We start from the raw sequence: 19,480 nt of genomic DNA, 5'->3' as shown, positions 1-19,480 counted from the left end.
TGGGGAGGGGGAGGGGTGAGATGTGACAGGGTGAGAGAGTGTCATGGACATATATACACTACCAAATGTAAAATAGATAGCTAGTGGGAAGCAGCCGCATAGCACAGGGAGATCAGCTCGGTGCTTTGTGACCACCTAGAGGGGTGGGATGGGAAGGGTGGGAGGGAGGGAGATGCAAGAGGGAAGAGATATGGGAACATATGTATATGTATAACTGATTCACTTTGTTATAAAGCAGAAACTAACACACCATTGTAAAGCAATTATACTTCAATAAAGATGTTTAAGAAAAAAAAAGAAGTGGTAAAAACTATAGTTCAGCAAGAAGAAAGGATTTATACTAGGAATATGAAAATACTATAACAAAATATTGATGAGACTGTTTTGGGGAAAAACACATAGACAAAATAAGTCCTGAATTATTGAATAAATACCATAAAGTTAGCAGTTGTCTCAAAATTAATTTGTAAATATATTATGATACTGATTAAAAATTTCATAGCTTTTTAAAAAATGAAATTTGGCAAGATGACAATAAAATCCAAATTGTAGAATAAGAACAGAGGATAGCCAAGATAATTTGAAGAAGAAGAATGTGATTGCACTTGTCCTACCAGCTATTAAGAAATATTTTACTTCTCTCCTTCCAATTTGAATATCATTTTTTGTTGTTGTTGTTGTCTGATCTCTGTGGCTAGGACTTCCAATACTATGTTGAATAGAAGTGCTGAGAGTAGGCATCCTTGTCTGGTTCCTGAATTTAGCAGGAAGGCTTTTAGCTTTTCACTGTTGAGTATTATGTTGGCTGTGGGTTTGTTGTAAATAGCTTTTACTATGTTGAGATATGTTCCCTCTAATCCACTTTGGTGAGAGTTTTTATCATGAATTTATTAAATTTTATCAAATGTTTTTCTGCATCTATTGAGATGATCATGTGGTTTTTGTCTTTCATTTTGTTAATGTGGTATATCATATTAACATACATTGATTTGTGTATGTTGAACCATCTTTGCCACACTGGAATGAATCCAACTTGATCATGGTGTATGATCATTTCTACGTATTGTTAGATTCAGTTTGCTAATATTTTGTTGAGGATTTTTGCATTTATATTCATCAAAAATACTGGCCTGTAATTTTCTTTTTTGTAGTGTCTTTGTCTGGTTTTGGTATCAGGGTAATAGTGGTTTCATAGAATAAATTTGAGAGTATTCCCTCCTCTTTAATCTTTTAGAATAGTTTGAGAAGGATAGGTATAAGTTCTTCTCTGTATGTTTGGTAGAATTTCTCAGTGAAACCATCTCATCCTAGCCTTTTGTTTGCAGGGAGTTTTGGTTTTTTTTTATTACAGATCCTATTTCATTTCTAGTGATTGGTCAATTAAAATTGTCTGTTTCTTTTTGACTCAATTTTGGCAGGCAGCATGTTCCTAGAAACTTGTCCATTTCTTCTAGCGTGTCTCATTCATTGGCATATAACTGTTCATAGTATTATCTTATGATTTTTTGGTATTTCTTCAATATCAGTTGTTATTTCTCCTCTTTCATTTCTTATTTTGTTTATCTGGGTCCTCTCTCTCTTTTCTTCTTGGTGACACTGAGTAAAGTTTTGTCAATTTTGTTTATCTTTTCAAAAACTAATTATTGGTTTTATTGATCTTTTCTATTGATTTTTGAAAGGAAGAGGTAAGATTGTCATTATTTGTGATGATATGATACTCTATATAGAGAACCCCAAAGACTCCACAGAAAAACTATTAGAACTAATAAATGAGTTCAGCAAGGTAGCAGGATACAAGATTAATATACAGAAATCTGTTGCATTTCTTTAAAGAAACAATGAAGTATCTGAAAAAGAAAGTAACAAAACAATCTCATTTAAAATTGTATCAAAAAATAGAATACCTAGGAATAAATTTAACCAAGGAGGTTAAAGACCTATATGCTGAAAACTATAAAACATTGATAAAACATTGAAAACTATAAAACATTGATAAAGGAAATTGAAAATGATTCAAACAAATGGAAAGATATCCCATGATCTTGGATTGGCAGAATTAATATTGTTAGAATGGCCATAGTACCCAAAGCAGTCTACAGACTTAATGAGATCCCTATCAAAATACCAATGACATTCTTCACAGAACTAGAACAAATAATCCTAAAATTTATATGGAACCACAAAAGACCCAGAATTGCCAAAACAATCCTGAGGAAAAAGAACAAAGCTGGAGGGTTAACCCTTCCATATTTCAGACAATACTACAAAGCTACAGTAATCAAAGCAGCTTGGCTTTGGCACAAAAACAGACATATAGATCAATGGAACAGAATAGAGAGCCCAGAAATAAACCCACACATCTATGGTCAATTAAACTATGCCAAAGGAGGCAAGAATATACAATGGAAAAAAGACAGTCTCTTCAACAAGTGGTATTGGGAAAGCTGGGCAGCTACATGTAAATCAATGAAATTAGAACATTCCCTCACACCGTATAAAAGAATAAGCTCAAAATGATATAAAGATCTAAATATAGTACATGACACCATAAAACTCTTAGAAGAGAACTTAGGAAAAACATTCTCTGACATAAATTGTACAATATTTTCTTAGGTCAGTCTTGCAAAGCAAAAGAAATAAAAGAAAAGAAAAACCAAATGGGACCTAATCAAACTTCAAAGCTTTTGCGCAGTAAGGGAAACAATCAACAAAATGAAAAGACAACCTATAGAATAGAAGAAGATATTTGCAAATGATACAACCAACAATGGATTAACCTCCAAACTATACGAACAGTTCATACAACTCAATATTGAAAAAACAAACAACCCAATCAAAAATGGGTAGAACACCTAAATAGATATTTTTTCAAAGAAGACATACAGATGGACAATAGGCACATGACAAGATGCTCAAAATTGCTAATTATTAGATAAATGCAAATCAAAACCACAATGAGGTATCACTTTACACCAGTCAGAATGGCTATCATTAAAAAGTCTACAAATAATAAATTCTGGAGAGGGTGTGGGGAAAAGGGAACCCTCTGACACTGTTGTTGGGAATGTAAATTGGTGCAGCCACTATGGAAAACAGCATGGACGTTCCTCAAAAAACTAAAAATAGAGCTACCATATGATCCAGCACTCCCACTCCTGGACATATATCCCCAAAAGATGAAAACTCTAATTCAACAAGATACATGCACCCCAATGTTCATGGCAGCACTATTTACAATAGTCAAGGCATGGAAACAATCCAAGTGCCCATCAACAAATGATTGGTTTAAGATTATATATATATATATATATACACACACACACACACACACACACACACACACATACACAGTGGCATATTCAGCCATAAAAAAGAATGAAATTCTGCCATTTTTAGCAATGTGGATGGACCTAGAGATTATCATACTAAGTAAATAAGTCAGACAGAGAAAGACAAATATTATATGATATCACGTATATGTAGAATCTAAAAAATAATACAAGTGAATCTAGATGTAAAACAGAAACAGACTCACAGACATGGAAAACAAATTTATGGTTACCAAAGAGGAAAGGGAGGGGGGAGGAATATATTAGGAGTATGGGATTAACAGATACAAACTACTACACATAAAATAGATAAGCATAAAGGATTTACTATATAGCACAGGGAATTATATTCAATAACTTGTGATAACCTATAATGAAAAATAATGTGAATGTACATATTATATATATATATATATATATATATGAATCACTTTGCTGTTGACATGAAACTAATACAATATTGTAAATCAACTATATTTTAATTTTAAAAAGACATATTTTAAAGCCATAGCCATTAAAACTGTGGAATATGCCCAGAAATAGACAAGTATAACCATGGAACAAATTACAAAGCTCAGAAGCAGATCCAATAATTGATGGGAACTACATATGTAACATAGATGCTCTCTCATGTCAGTGGAGGAAGAATGAATATATTTGTTGTGTTTTTCTTTGCATATACATTTGAACTTGGAGGAACAAAATAGGAAGTCTTAATCTTGTCATAGATCAAGCTATCATTTCTTATCAATATTTAATAATAATATGACATATTGATAACTGTTTCTCTCATTCCTTGTTTTATCTCTCACTTGATTGGAAACTCAGAAATCAAGGAGAAAGGAATTAACTGTGATTAAGTATTAATTTAATCTTAAAATCTTATCTGTAAAATGAGGATAATAGTATTACTACTTCAACAAGTGCTGTGAGATTTTAATGAGTTAATGCATGTTAAATGCTGAGAGCAATCCTAGCTCAATAAATGTTCACTATTATAATTGTCACACCACACTCCCTTGCTTGTCAGACTATTTTGTTGGTGGTGCAAAAAATCCTGGTCAGATTTTATGGACCCCAGTCATTTCATCACTTACAAGTGATTTAGAATAAGATGTAGATATCATTGTAACCCATATCCTTACCTATCACCAGCTTTATGTATTTCAAGACAGGAAGGTGGGACCACTTTAACCCTAATTTATCTAGACAATGTAACAAATTTCATGACGGGGCCACTGTGCCCGTTATGGTCAACAAATTTCTTTCCTGGTTCTGTGCTCCAAGTCACATATCCACATTAAGCTATACATAATTATTTTCCATCCATACGTGGTATTTAGACCAAAACATAAAATGTCCTTCCCACATTTGTCATTTTATTGAGCTGCATATATTTTCCCCCCAGCTTATTTTATGCTTTTGGAAATAATTTGCATTATTCCGTTTATCACATTATTTCATTCTACATCATTAGGAATAAAGAAGTAACTGGGACCCTCTGAGAATCAATGGAAATAAATTAATTTGACACTTCCTTTCTCACTGAAGGTCAGGATTGTTGTGATGTATCTATTAGCTATCATCTTGATGCCTGAGAGCAAGCACGGGCTTAAGAGCATTATTTGTGTTGGCTTATATTTCACTGCATTATACTTTGTGTACTATACTGTGCTTTGTTTCCTTAGCAACATCAATGCTTTCTGTTTTCAAAAGCAACACATTCAGTATTCTTAGGAGGACCATATTCTTGGATAGTACATTCTTAACAAGTGAACTGATTGAAAATTGATCACAGAGTATATCCAATTATATATATTTTTTAGTGTCTGATATGTCTATTAACTAGGTTAAAAAGATACATAAAACATAGTCTCTGACCTTGGGTGTCACAGAAATCTAGAGAGAGCTAGAAAAAATAGAAATTTGTTCAAGGTATACATTCAGTACAGGAAAGAAAGTGAGTTAGTTTTCAAGGGACATCGGGCAAGGCTTCACAGAGAATTCTCAGCTGATAATAGGGTTTTAAAGGATGAATACAAATTCCTTAACCAGACTGAGTCAAAAAAGACAACATGTTCAAAACTATTGAATTATGAAATAATATACTGTTTCTCAAAATTAAAAGACTGTACACATATTCACTAAAACTTTATTACGGACTAGAAACACAAACATGTACATTTAAAATATAAATATTTGATGCTGGTTAACTTGCTGCATAAAAAAATTGCCTCAAAACTCAGTGGCTTAAAACAACAGTAATTTATTATTGCTCATGTGTCTGCAAGTCCACTGGAGGTCTGCTGACAACCGATCTGGGCTGGGCTCAGGTAGGGCAACTCTGCTCTATGTGCTTCTCAACCTCCTCCTGTGACCAGTGTGCTGCCTGAGCATGACCTCATGGTGATGGCAGACATGTAAGAGGTCAAGAGGAAACACTGAAGTTTCTTAAAACCTAAGCACAGTACTATTTCCACCTTCTGTTATTGTCCCAAGCAAGTTACAGGGCCAAATCTCAAGTCAACTGTCAGGGAAGTACACTCCACCCATGATGAAGTGATGGCAAGGGTGTACATGCTGGGATGGGTGAAGAATCAAGGTTATTAATAGAGTCTACTTTATACCTCCAGCAAGGATTTGCTGTAGCCTACAACAAAAGGCATAGAAGGAGGTCTGCTACTAAAAGACCTGTCTAAATAGACCCCTTACAATAGAAACCCCAGGCCAAGGGAAACTTATAATCAGGTATGGGCATGAGTTCTGAGATTCCTGACAGTCAAAAGGAAAAAGAAAGAGGGAAAAGAAAATTTTCTTTGCAAAAGGGCAAAAGGAAAAATATGTCTGAGAAGGAAGAACATTAATTTGTGATAGAAACTAAGTACGTACACGTATATTGAACTCACCAGCACATTTACTATACATGCACGCATTCCCAAACATTGTGTGGTTAGAGAATGGGCTATTATGTATAACAAGATACATTCTTAATCTAAATAATCTTGTATGAGTACATCATTCATTCTTTATCTCTCTCTCTCTCTTCTTCCCCCCAACTCTTGCAAATATGGCATAGCCTTTGTGTATAGGGTCCGTTTTAACTGTAAGGAACAGACTATCCCTTTTACCTCTAAAGAATCCCCTATTTTTCAGCCAGGAGAGAGCAGACAAAAATAACAGGCAGATTTTTTTCCATCTCCAGTGTTTGACTGGATGACAAAGAAGTCTGTTACTTTAGCCAAGTTGTCTGCCAACATTTCACTTTCTTCACTTGTTGTTTGTTGCCCGGTCGCAAGGAAAAAGCAAAACAAAACAATCTTCAGCAAAATCTGGACCTTTTAGTCTCCACTTAATAAATATTTGAGTCAATATATTGCTTCACATCCTGTGTGGGTTGGTATGAAAACCTGTTTTGCTATCTTATACAGAAACAAACAAATATATGCCTTTGAGCTGATATCTGAAACAATGGTGATGCCCTGTGTGTGTGTATACTGTTTTAAACTTTCTCAAACAAGTGGCAACATGGTGAGGTTGAAAGGTTTTCGTCTGTGACAGCCTCTGATTTTATTGCAGTTACTTACTCTCTGTGAACCTGAAACATCAGTTAATATATTTGAATCTTAATTCCTTCATTTGTAAAAGTGACAACAATAATATCTACCTCAAAGCATGGTTATGAGGATTAACATTGAGACCATGTGTGTGTGTGTGTCTGCCTGGATGAAAGTTGTAGCACGTATTGGATATTTAGCGAATGTTTGACACCTTTCCCATATGAAGTCAGAAGAACTATGCCTTATTCATTCACTAAGCACATGACATGTGATGTATCAAACAGATTAACTTAAACAACGAAAATAAGAAAACTGAACTATGAAATAATCAAGTACATTTCCAGTAGTCACACAGAGGAGACTCAAGACTAGAAACTACATTTCCTGGTTCTCAAACCATTGTTGTTCCATTGTTATACTTTCCATTCATTCATTCACTCATCCGTTGTACGTTTGCACCCACTCTGTACTATATACTCTGCTAGACACTGTACATTTAAATAAGTAAAAGAGACTTACCCTCAACTAGCTTACAGTCTATAAGGCTACAAAAAGAGAAAAACAATTATATTACCCTGTAATAAAGCTTATAACAGAGGATTTGGTAAGAGATCAAGGAGAAAAGAACTAAAGTGATTTTGAGAAAATACCTGTGTCCATGGTTCTCTTTCTGAGAACTTCTTATAAACCTCTAGTTCTGTTGGGACCTGGCTGTTAATAAATGACACATCTTTCAAAAAGGTTAAACTGACAATTGTCTGAAAGAGTATTTTGTATGTTAAATCTATAGCAGTAAGTTTAAGACAAAATTAGAATGAATGGAACATTAAAAATTTGATATTTCCCATTAACTGGAATTTTTGATAAGAAAAAGATATTGTCATGCCAAATCTGTAGACACTCTGTCCCTACTTTAACTGTTGTCTCCCTTCTACCTTCCCCAATCCCACCGTCCCTTCAGCTGACCTCTGCCCACTTATTCTTGATGGCTAAATTTAGGTGTAACCTCTTCTAGCTCTTGTGGGACTTTAATTATCTATTTGGCTATCTTCAAAGATGTTTTGCATCTGAAATAATTGCAATCAAGTCTACCATGTACAGTTGCTTAGACTTCATACTACACATTGTAATCTATGTGAATGGCACCCCCTGATATTGTGAAGCATACAACCTACATAGCTATACCAGGCGTCCCTAAATTAAATCAAGCAGAGAAATTTCCTCTTCTCTCAAGTGCCTCTCTAATTTTATCAAACTCTTTTTAAAAAGTAATTATTGAGATTTTTGAAAATTGAAGTATAGTTAATTTACAATGTTGTGTTAGTTTCAAGTGTACAGCGAAGTGATTCAGTCACATATACATATATATTCTTTTTAAGATTCTTTTCCATTATAGGCTATTACCAGATATTCAGTATAGTTCCCTGTGCTACACAGTAGGTCCCTGTAGGTTATCTATTTTATATATAGTAGTGTGTATATGTTAATCCCAAACTCCTAATTTATCCCTCCCACCCCCTGCTATCCCCTTTGGCAGCCATAAGTTTGTTTTCTAAGTCTGTGAGTCTATTTCTGTTTTGTAAATAAGTTCATTTGTATCACTTTTTTAGGTTCCACATATAAATTATATCATAAGATATTTGTCTTTCTCTGCCAGACTTACTTCACTTAATATGACAATCTCTAGGTACATCCATATTGCTGCAAATGGCATTATTTCATTCTTTTTTATGGCTGAATAATATTCCACTGTGTATACATACCACATATTCTTTTTTTTTTTTTTTTTTTTTTAAACATCTTTATTGAAGTATAATTGCTTTACAATGGTGTGCTAGCTTCTGCTTTACAACAAAGTGAATCAGTTACACATATACATATGTTGCCATATCTCTTCCCTCTTGCATCTCCCTCCCTCCCACCCTCCCTATCCCACCCCTCTAGGTGGTCACAAAGCACCGAGCTGATCTCCCTGTGCTATGCGGCTGCTTCCCACTAGTTATCTATTTTACATTTGGTAGTGTATATATGTCCATGACACTCTCTCACCCTGTCACATCTCACCCCTCCCCCTCCCCATATCCTCAAGTCCATTCTCTAGTAGGTCTGTGTCTTTATTCCCATCTTGCCACTACGTTCTTCATGACCTCTTTTTTTTTTTTTTTCCCTTAGATTCCATATTGTTGGTGGGAATGTAAATTGATACAGCCACTATGGAGAACAGTATGGAGGTTCCTTAAAAAACTAAAAATAGAACTACCATATGACCCAGCAATCCCACTACTGGGCATATACCCTGAGAAAACCATAATTCAGAAAGAGTCATGTACCAAAATATTCATTGCAGCTCTGTTTACAATAGCCAGGACATGGAAGCAACCTAGGTGTCCATCATCGGATGAATGGATAAAGAAGATGTGGCACATATATACAATGGAATATTACTCAGCCATAAAAAGAAATGAAATGGAGGTGTTTGTAATGAGGTGGATGGAGTTAGAGTCTGTCATACAGAGTGAAGTAAGTCAGAAAGAGAAAAACAAATACAGTATGCTAACACATACCACATATTCTTTATCCATTCATTTGTTGATGGTCATTTAGGTTGCTTCCGTGTCCCGGCTATTGTAAATAGTGCTGCTATGAAAATTGGGGTGCATGTGTCTTAGAGTTTTCTTCAGATATATGTTCAGGAGTGGAATTGCAGGATCATATGGTAACTCTATTTTTATTTTTTAAACTACTGAAAATGCACACTGTAAGAAATAAATTCATGCAAAATGAACAAGTGTACATCTCTCTCATCCTCTACTTTTCTGAGCTCCTCCCCAGAGGTAATCACTATTAACTATTTCTTATTTCTCTTTCTCCCCTGTACAGTGTTAAGTTTCAGTAGTAATTAACCTTTGAAATATCCTCACTTTCATGTCATTTACAAGTTACTTATTACATCCCCATTAAGACCACTCTCCTGACTCCAGACACACCTATCCACCTTCCACATTTCTTGGGTCTCAAAGCACTTAAAACTTACATCCAAAAACAAATCCATGATCTTTCCCTGCAAGCTTTTATCCTATTCCAGTGCTCCCTAGCTCAGTGGATTCACCACCATCTACCCAATTAAACAAGTCAGAAACCTAGGAGCCATCTCAGACACTTTCTTCTTCCTCACTCTGACATCCTTCCCATCCTCCAAGTTCTGTCAGTTTTACCTTTTCCCTTTCTCCTCAACTTATCTCTCTTTCTACATACACCACCACCAACAATCCAGCTACCATTATTTCTTATCTGAACTATTGTTATAACTTTGTTACTCATACACTGATATCCAATATCTTACCCTGATTCATTATACACACTGCAGTCTGAAAGATCTTCTGGAAATGCAAATTCAGTATGTCACCTCCCTTCTTAAAAACCTTTGCATGTCCTCCCATTGTTTGTAGCACAGCCTAGGAGACCCTGTGTGATCTGACCCCTTCCAAACCTCCTAACCACATCTTCCCAACACTCACTGTTTCAGTCTTCTTATTTTAGTTACTCTGTTCCTCTTTCAATTTGCTGCTTCTTATTAAAATTATGTACCAGATTATTAATCTTGGTAACACGTTTCAATGAAGACTGATAAGCAAGGCTTCCTGTCTCTCCTCTCATCCAGGGATTCCCACTTGGTCTCCTCAGGAGTTCATTCCATTCCAGTCGCTCAATGCATCAGCGTGGGCACTTGGGGATGGCCCAATCTGGAAAACTTTATGGAATGTGCACCTTATGCTATAATTGTCTAAAGCATAATATAATAGAGGAACAAATGTTATACAGCAGGTTTGTGAAAATAACATTCAGTTCCTTCTCACTACGGAGGAAAGCCTTACTAGGTAAGACTAATGGAACAATTTCTGTTTTGTTCTGGTCTTAAGTCATCACTCCATCACTCAAATTCTTCTGATCTCTTTCTGGGTCTTTCCCCCATTATACCTAAGACAACCTCATTCTGAGGTACTGATGATTTGCAGCAGAGCTCTTCACACTATTTTACAGAAGATTCTTAACCTTTGCTCATGCTGTTCTTTAGTGTTTACTTCAAACATTGAAGTTTCTTTAAAGAATTGATAAGGAGGCTTTGCTTCCAAGACACTAACAGGTGATAGGTAGAAAGTTACTAATTAGCACAACTTGATTCTGAATATAGGATCCAACAGCTTTTTTTGTAGTCTGGGTACTCAGCCCAGCTGCCTCATTATTTTTCTCTTAGGATTTAGTATGTGGTTGTCTGTCTCCCTGTCTTAAAAACATTTCTTTTGGTATGGCATGAAAAAGTACTGTAAGACTCCTTGAGTTAGGAAGGTAAGTTCCTGACTGAGGTCCAAGATTAAAACAGAGTCCTTCATTGGGGAGATACCTGGACAACATTATATTTCCCATACAGCATCATTAAACATCCCCTTTGTGGCCCTAGTTCATGATTTTTTTATTGTTTAACCAGTACATGCTAACAGACTTGTGGATTGCAGGTCTGTCTGACTGCCAAGTGCACATTATCTCCATCAAGGTACATTCCATTATATTCTCTAGGAGGAAAAGTTTTAAGTGATGCCAAGTGAGAGATTACTAGTTACATTTCTACCTGAATCTGCCATTATTTTAAGGATTAATTTTTTCCCTCCAGTTAGCAAATTGTTGTTATTCACCTCCGGCTTGGTATACCACATTTTCTGCCTTTCCAAATCTTACAGAATTTTCAAGATCTAATTTCTTTTTTCCACCTAACATGCACTCCTTGCTGTTTTGAAATTTCATCAACTTTAGAGTTTATTTTTAATTTATTTTGTTCAGAAGAGTAGTTAGCGTCACTTGACAACAACCCTATAATTATCTAGTTTCTTGGATGGTTCTTTGTTTCTTTTTATTTAAATTGTTAATAACCTGCCTGATTAATAATGATTTTCCCTGAGGGCAGAAGCTAGACCTTTTCTTCTATTGGATCCTCAGGATATAGCCAAAAACCTGGGCACAGATTTGGCATTTTATAAATAGTTGCTGCTTATTCTAACTTCAAGTGAAAAAATACCCATCAAGACATAGTCCTAAAGCATGCAAGGTGATGAAAGCTGGAAGAAGGCAGAGTGGTTTGTATAAGCAATATAGTATATAAAATGTACAGAGGGGTTAAGAACATGGATTTTAGAGTCATAAAGACCCCAGTGCAAATCCTGGCTATGCCACTGGATAATTATGTGACCTGGGTAGGGACTTCCCTGGTGGCGCAGTGGTTGAGAATCTGCCTGCCAATTCAGGGGACAGGGGTTTGATCCCTGGTCTGGGAAGATCCCACATGCCGCGGAGCAACTAAGCCCATGTGCCACAACTACTGAGCGCAAGTGCTACCACTACTGAAGCCTGCGCACTCTGGGGCCTGTGCCCCGCAACAAGAGAAGCCACTGCAATGAGAAACCCACGCACCACAACGGAGAGTAGCCCCTGCTCGCTGCAACTAGAGAAAGCCCACACGCAGCAACGAAGACCCAACACAGCAAAAAAAAAAAAATTATGTGACCTGTGTAAATTAATTGACATCTCTAAGCCTTTGTCTTCTCATCTGTAAAATGCAGATAATAACATCTATCATATGGAGTTGTTATGAAAACTGAGTGAGATAATGCATGAAAATCTAAGCGTAATATCTAGTTCTTAGTAAACACTTAACAAACGGTATATGTCTTAATGTTACTTATCATTAGTAGTATCAATATTAGTACTATTCGTAGTATTAATGTCAATATTGAAAGAGCGATACCTTTGCATTTGCCTCTTATTCTGAGTTATTATTTATGTGACCTTTGTCAGGTAAGGTCCTTTGAGATGCAGATGACAAGACGGGATGTACAAGAGACTTACTGCTGGAATGATTATGAAGGATAAAGATGGAGGGAATAGGAGAGGGTAGGTGATGTAGGTCTGAGAACTTTAAAAGGAGAGTAGGAATGAAGGAGCATCAGATGGAATCTCTGACTGCAGTTCTGAGTATGGCCAGGCCAATGCCGAGCCTCAGAGCAAAAGTTGGAGGAATTCCACATGGGGCAGGAGTGGACTGGCTTTAGTGCCACTGCTGTGCTCAGTCATGTCCTGGGAGCAGTCTGAGTGAAGTGTGGTCTTGGCATGAATGTCAGTGTAGCTCTGAAGATGCAGCAACAGCATCGTCTACACTACGTGCAGCAGATTTTCTTAAAAGGAGACCTGAACAATGTACCTCCATGCCAACCACTCGGTCTTAGACTCATTATTCTGTCTGTTAGAATCTTACTTTGTCATCTGTGACATGAGGAACACAATAAGTATTCCATGGAGATAGTGCAAGATTTCACTTAGATGATCGACATGGAGTATCTGGAACATAGTCAAGTGCACAGAAAATGTCCATTCCTTTCCTTTCCCCCAGTTGCATCTTCTGTCTTTAACTTCTCATCCCTTGAAGATAGATTCCCAATCTTTTCTGAATACCGCCAGTGTGAAGTTTCCACCTAATAGATAAATATCTTAAAATCTTCACTTTTGCTCTGGTCATCTAATCTTTTGGCCAAACATACTAGAATCAAATTATTCATATAATGGCTCTGGCCATCTTGTTCCTTTATCTAGACAGAAACAGTCTCACCAAAAAAAACAAAAACAATAAAAAACAGAGAAATGAAAAGCAATTCATATTTTGGCATTAGGTTTCTCTTTACTTGAGGGAATAAAGCTTGCTTCTCTTTGAGATTAAATACTTTATGAGAATGCTATGTTTTGAATGCTTTGTCCTATTCAAATCATTGGGGCACACTCAAGAAATAAAACTATTTAGGTCAGAGAATATGAGTTGAGGGGAAAGATCATTATCTTGAGTCTATTGGAATTCTTAGAAAAAAACTCTTCTGAATTCTAGCCCACCAATAGACCACACAAAGGGGCAGAGGTTGAAATAATTACATATCACACAGAGAAATTGAAAAAGAAAACATCAATAATGGGATTACAATTCTACAGAAGAATTTTTTACAAGCTATGGCAAGCAAAGACAGTTTTTAAATGATTCTTCCTATACACAATCTTATAAACATTGCTCTTCAGAGAAACACATTTGGATTTTGCTTCTGCTTGATTTATAACCTTGTGATAACAAAGGTGTTGTGTAGCCTCAAAACCCTTTCATGGAGAAGCTTTCCCTCTCCCAGCTCCAAACACCGCCAGTTTAAATTGGTTATTTTCCAAAAGTTTCACAATGTTGTGTGGTTGCCTTTGGGTGCCTTGACAAATAAACAGAAGAAATAGTTTAATATTATTCTCTTGAGAAAGTTTCTCAATAAAGGATATTTGTTCCATGGCTGACTTAGCAAGGCCAATCTTGACTGTACCAGTTCATTCTGGATATTTATTTGAATTGAGTGTTGTTGAGTTCCATTCTGTGACATGGAAGATACAGCACTCAGGCTCCTCTGATGGCCTGTTGACGCTCTAAGTGGTCAGATTTCCTGCTAAAGATATTCTAAAGTTCCTTACCACTTACAGAAAAAAGACAGATTATTTGGCCTAAGCTTCTCTTCTATTTAGAAAATAATCTTTTTTTTTAATGTCACTACTTAGTAAACATATTGAAAAATACAATGAACAACATAATAAGCACACATGTATCCAAAACCCAGCCTTTCCAAATCTTAACATTTAGCTCTGACTGCATCAAGTCTTTTAAAAAATGACACTAATAATTAGAACTAGAGTTGTAGGCTTCTGTGATACCCTCCTTCATCCCACTCCCTTTCTCCCCTTCCCAGAAGTAACCCATGTTCTGATTTTCTTTTCCTTTGTCACTGAAAATTTATATCTTATAAATTTTTTTTGAATTTTATTTTATTTATTTTTTTATACAGCAGGTTCTTATTGGTCATTAATTTTATACACATCAGTGTATACATGTCAATCCCAATCTCCCAATTCATCCCACCACCACCCCCGCCCTCTGCTGCTTTCCCACCTTGGTGTCCATACATTTGTTCTCTACATCTGTGTCTCTAATTCTGCCCTGCAGACTGGCTCATCTGTACCATTTTTCTAGGTTCCACATATATGCGTTAATATACGATATTTGTTTTTCTCTTTCTGACTTACTTCACTCTGTATGACAGTCTCTAGATCCATCCACGTCTCAACAAATGACCCAATTTCGTTCCTTTTTATGGCTGAGTAATATTCCATTATATATATGTACCACAACTTCTTTATCCATTCGTCTGTCAATGGGCATTTAAGTTGCTTCCATGACCTGACTATTGTAAATAGTGCTGGAATGAACATTGGGGTGCATGTGTCTTTTTGAATTATGGTTTCCTCTGGGTATATGCCCAGTAGTGGGATTGCTGGATGATATGGCAATTCTATTTTTAGTTTTTTAAGGAACCTCCATATTGTTCTCCATAGTGGCTGCATAAATTTACATTACCACCAACAGTGCAAGAGGGTTCCCTTTTCTCCACACCCTCTCCAGCATTTGTTGTTTGTAGATTTTCTGACGATGCCCATTCTAACTGGTGTGAGGTGATACCTCATTGTAGTTTTGATTTGCATTTCTCTAATAATTAGTGATGTTGAGCATCTTTTCATGTGCTTCGTGGCCGTCTGTATGTCTTCTTTGGAGAAATGTCTATTTAGGTCTTCTGCCCATTTTTGGATTGGGGTGTTTGTTTCTTTAATATTGAGCTGAATGAGCTGTTTATATATTTTGGAGATTAATCCTTTGTCCGTTGATTCATTTACAAATATTTTTTCCCATTCTGAGGGTTGCCTTTTCATCTTGTTTATGGTTTCCTTTGCTGTGCAAAAGCTTTGAAGTTTCATTGGGTCCCATTTGTTTATTTTTGTTTTGATTTCCATTACTCTAGGAGGTGGATCAAAAAAGATCTTGCTGTGATTAATGTCAAAGAGTGTTCTTCCTATGTTTTCCTCTGAGAGTTTTATAGTGTCCAGTCTTACATTTAGGTCTCGAATACATTTTGAGTTTATTTTTCTGTATGGTGTTAGGGAGTGTTCTAATTTCATTCTTTTACATGTAGCTGTCCAGTTTTCCCAGCACCACTTATTGAAGAGACTGTCTTTTCTCCATTGTATATCCTTGCCTCCTTTGTCATAGATTAGCTGATCATAGGTACATGGGTTTATCTCTGGGCTTTCTATCTTGTTCCATTGATCTATATTTCTATTTTGGTGCCAGTACCATATTGTCTTGATTACTGTAGCTTTGTAGTATAGTCTGAAGTCAGGGAGTCTGATTCCTCCACCTCCGCTTTTTTCCCCCAAGACTGCTTTGGCTATTCGGGGTCTTTTGTGTCTCCATACGAATTTTAAGACATTTTGTTCTAGTTCTGTAAAAAATGCCATTGGTAATTTGATAGGGATTGCACTGAATCTGTAGATTGCTTTGGGTAGTATAGTCATTTTCACAATATTGATTCTTCCAATCCAAGAACATGGTATATCTCTCCATCTGTTGGTATCATCTTTAATTTCTTTCATCAGTGTCTTATAGTTTTCTGCATACAAGTCTTTTGTCTCCCAAGGTAGGTTTATTCCTAAGTATTTTATTCTTTTTGTTGCAATGGTAAATAGGAGTGTTTCCTTAATTCTTCTTTCAGAATTTTCATCATTAGTATATAGGAATGTAAGAGATTTCTGTGCGTTAATTTTGTATCCTGCAACTTTACCAAATTCATTGATTAGCTCTAGTAGTTTTCTGGTGTCATCTTTAGGATTCTCTATGTAGAATATCACGTCATCTGCAAACGGTGACAGTTTTTCTTCTTCTTTTCCAATTTGTATTCCTTTTATTTCTTTTTCTTTTCTGATTGCGGTGGCTAGGACTTCCAAAACTTTGTTGAATAATAGTGGTGAGAGTGGACACCCTTGTCTTGTTCTGATCTTAGAGGAGATGCTTTCAGTTTTTCACCATTGAGAATGATGTTTGCTGTGGGTTTGTCGTATATGCGCTTTATGATGTTGAGGTAGGTTCCCCCTATGTCCACTTTCTGGAGAGTTTTTATCATAAATGGGTGTTGAATTTTGTCAAAAGCTTTTTCTGCATCTGAGATGAGCATATGGTTTTTATTCTTCAATTTGTTAATATGGTGTCTCACATTGATTGATTTGCATATATTGAAGAATCCTTGCATCCCTGGGATAAATCCCACTTGATCATGGTGTATGATCCTTTTAATGTGTTGTTGGATTCTGTTTGCTAGTATTTTGTTGAGGACTTTTGCATCTATATTCATCAATGATATTGGTCTGTAATTTTCTTTTTTTGTAGTATCTTTGTCTGTTTTTGGTATCAGGGTGATGGTGGCTTCATAGAATGAGTTTTAGAGTGTTCCTTCCTCCTCAATTTTTTGGAAGAGTTTGAGAAGGATGGGTGTTAGCTCTTCTCTAAATGTTTGATAGAATTCACCTGTGAAGCCATCTGGTCCTGGACTTTTGTTTGTTGGAAGATTTTTAATCACATTTTCAATTTCATTACTTGTGATTGGTCTGTTCATATTTTCTATTTCTTCCTGGTTCAGTCTTGGAAGGTTATACTTTTCTAAGAATTTGTCCATTTCTTCCAGGTTTTCCATTTCATTGGGATAGAGTTGGTTGTAGTAGTCTCTTAGGATGCTTTGTATTTCTGCGGTGTTTGTTGCAACTTCTCCTTTTTCATTTTTAATTTTATTGAGATGAGTCTGGCTAATGGTTTATCAATTTTGTTTATCTTCTTAAAGAACCAGCTTTTAGTTTTATTGATTTTTTCTATTGTTTTCTTTGTTTCTATTTCATTTATTTCTGTTCTGATCTTTATGATTTCTTTCCTTCTGCTAACTTTGGGTTTTGTTTGTTCTCCTTTCTCTAGTTCCTTTAGGTGTAAGGTTAGATTGTTTACTTGAGATTTGTCTTGTTTCTTGAGGTAGGCTTGTATAGCTATAAACTTCCCTCTTAGAACTGCTTTTGCTGCATCCCATAGGTTTTGGATTGTCATGTTTTCATTGTCATTTGTCTCTAGGTATTTATTGATTTCCTCCTTGATTTCTTCAGTGATCTCTTGGTTATTTAGTAATGTATTGTTTATCCACCATGTGTTTGTGTTTTTTACGTTTTTTTCCCAGTAATTCATTTCTAATCTCATAGCGTTGTGGTCAGAAAAGATGCTTGATATGATTTCAATTTTCTTAAATTTACTGAGGCTTGATTTGTGACCCAAGATGTGATCTATCCTGGAAAATGTTCCATGCGCACTTGAGAAGAAAGTGTAATCTGCTGTTTTTGGATGGAATGTCCTATAAATATCAATTAAATCTATCTAGTCTACTGTGTCATTTAAAGCTTCTGTTTCCTTATTTATTTTTATTTTGGATGATCTGTCCATTGGTGTAAGTGAGGTGTTAAGGTCCCCCACTATTTTTGTGTTACTGTTGATTTCCTCTTCTATAGCTGTTAGCAGTTGCCTTATGTATTGAGGTGTTCCTATGTGGGGTGCATATATACTTATAACTGTTATATCTTCTTCTTGGGTTGATCCCTTGATCATTATGTAGTGTCCTTCTTTGTCTCTTGTAACATTCTTTAAAGTCTATTTTATCTGATATGAGTATTGTTACTCCAGCTTTCTTTTGATTTGCATTTGCATGGAATATCTTTTTCTATTCCCTCACTTTCAGTCTGTATGTGTCCCTAAGTCTGAAGTGGGTCTCATGTAGACAGCATATATATGGGTCTTGTTTTTGTATTCATTCAGCAAGCCTGTGTCTTTTGGTTGGAGCATTTAATCCATTCACGTTTAAGGTAATTATCAATATGTATATTCCTATGACCATTTTCTTAATTGTTTTGGGTTTGTTTTTTAGGTCCTTTTCTACTCTTGTGTTTCCTACTTAGAGTTTAGAATTTGTAGAACTGGTTTGGTGGTGCTGAATTCTTTTAGCTTTTGCTTGTCTGTAAAGCTTTTGATTTCTCCATGGAATCTGAATGAGATCCTTGCCGGGTAGAGTAATCTTGGTTGTAGGTTCTTCCTTTTCATCACTTTAAGTATATCACACCACTCCCTTCTGGCTTGTAGAGTTTCTGCTGAGAAATCAGCTGTTAACCTTATGGGAGTTCCCTTGTATGTTATTTGTCATTTTTCCCTTGCTGTTTTCAATAATTTTTCTTTGTCTTAATTTTTGCCAATTTGATTATTATGTGTCTCGGCATGTTTCTCCTTGGGTTTATACTGTATGGTACTCTTCGCACTTCCTGGACTTGGGTGGCTATTTCCTTTCCCATGTTAGGGAAGTTTCCAACTATAATCTCTTCAAATATTTTCTCAGGTCCTTTCTCTCTCTCTTCTCCTTCTGGGACACCTATTATGTGAATGTTGTTGCGTTTAATGTTGTCCCAGAGGTCTCTTAGGCTGTCTTCATTTCTTTTCATTCTTTTTTCTTTATTCTGTTCAGCAGCAGTGAATTCCACCATTCTGTCTTCCAGGTCACTTATCTGTTCTTCTGCCTCAGTTATTCTGCTATTGATTCCTTCTAGTGTCGTTTTCATTTCAGTTAT

General features: G+C 35.9%; 1 long non-coding RNA gene across 1 annotated transcript in view; it reads right to left on the bottom strand.

Annotated features, from left to right (window-relative positions):
• Positions 1–9,592: 9,592 nt before the first annotated feature.
• Positions 9,593–19,480, bottom strand: part of LOC133088548 (uncharacterized) — a 164,467-nt gene continuing 154,579 nt past the window's right edge. The window contains exon 4 of the long non-coding RNA XR_009700525.1: positions 9,593–9,642. This is a non-coding gene — a long non-coding RNA (uncharacterized LOC133088548). The remainder of the gene's footprint in view (positions 9,643–19,480) is intronic.

This window comes from Eubalaena glacialis, chromosome 3 (assembly GCF_028564815.1).
Source record: "Eubalaena glacialis isolate mEubGla1 chromosome 3, mEubGla1.1.hap2.+ XY, whole genome shotgun sequence".
NCBI lineage: Eukaryota > Metazoa > Chordata > Mammalia > Artiodactyla > Balaenidae > Eubalaena > Eubalaena glacialis.
This window is presented reverse-complemented; position numbering and strand designations above follow the sequence as displayed.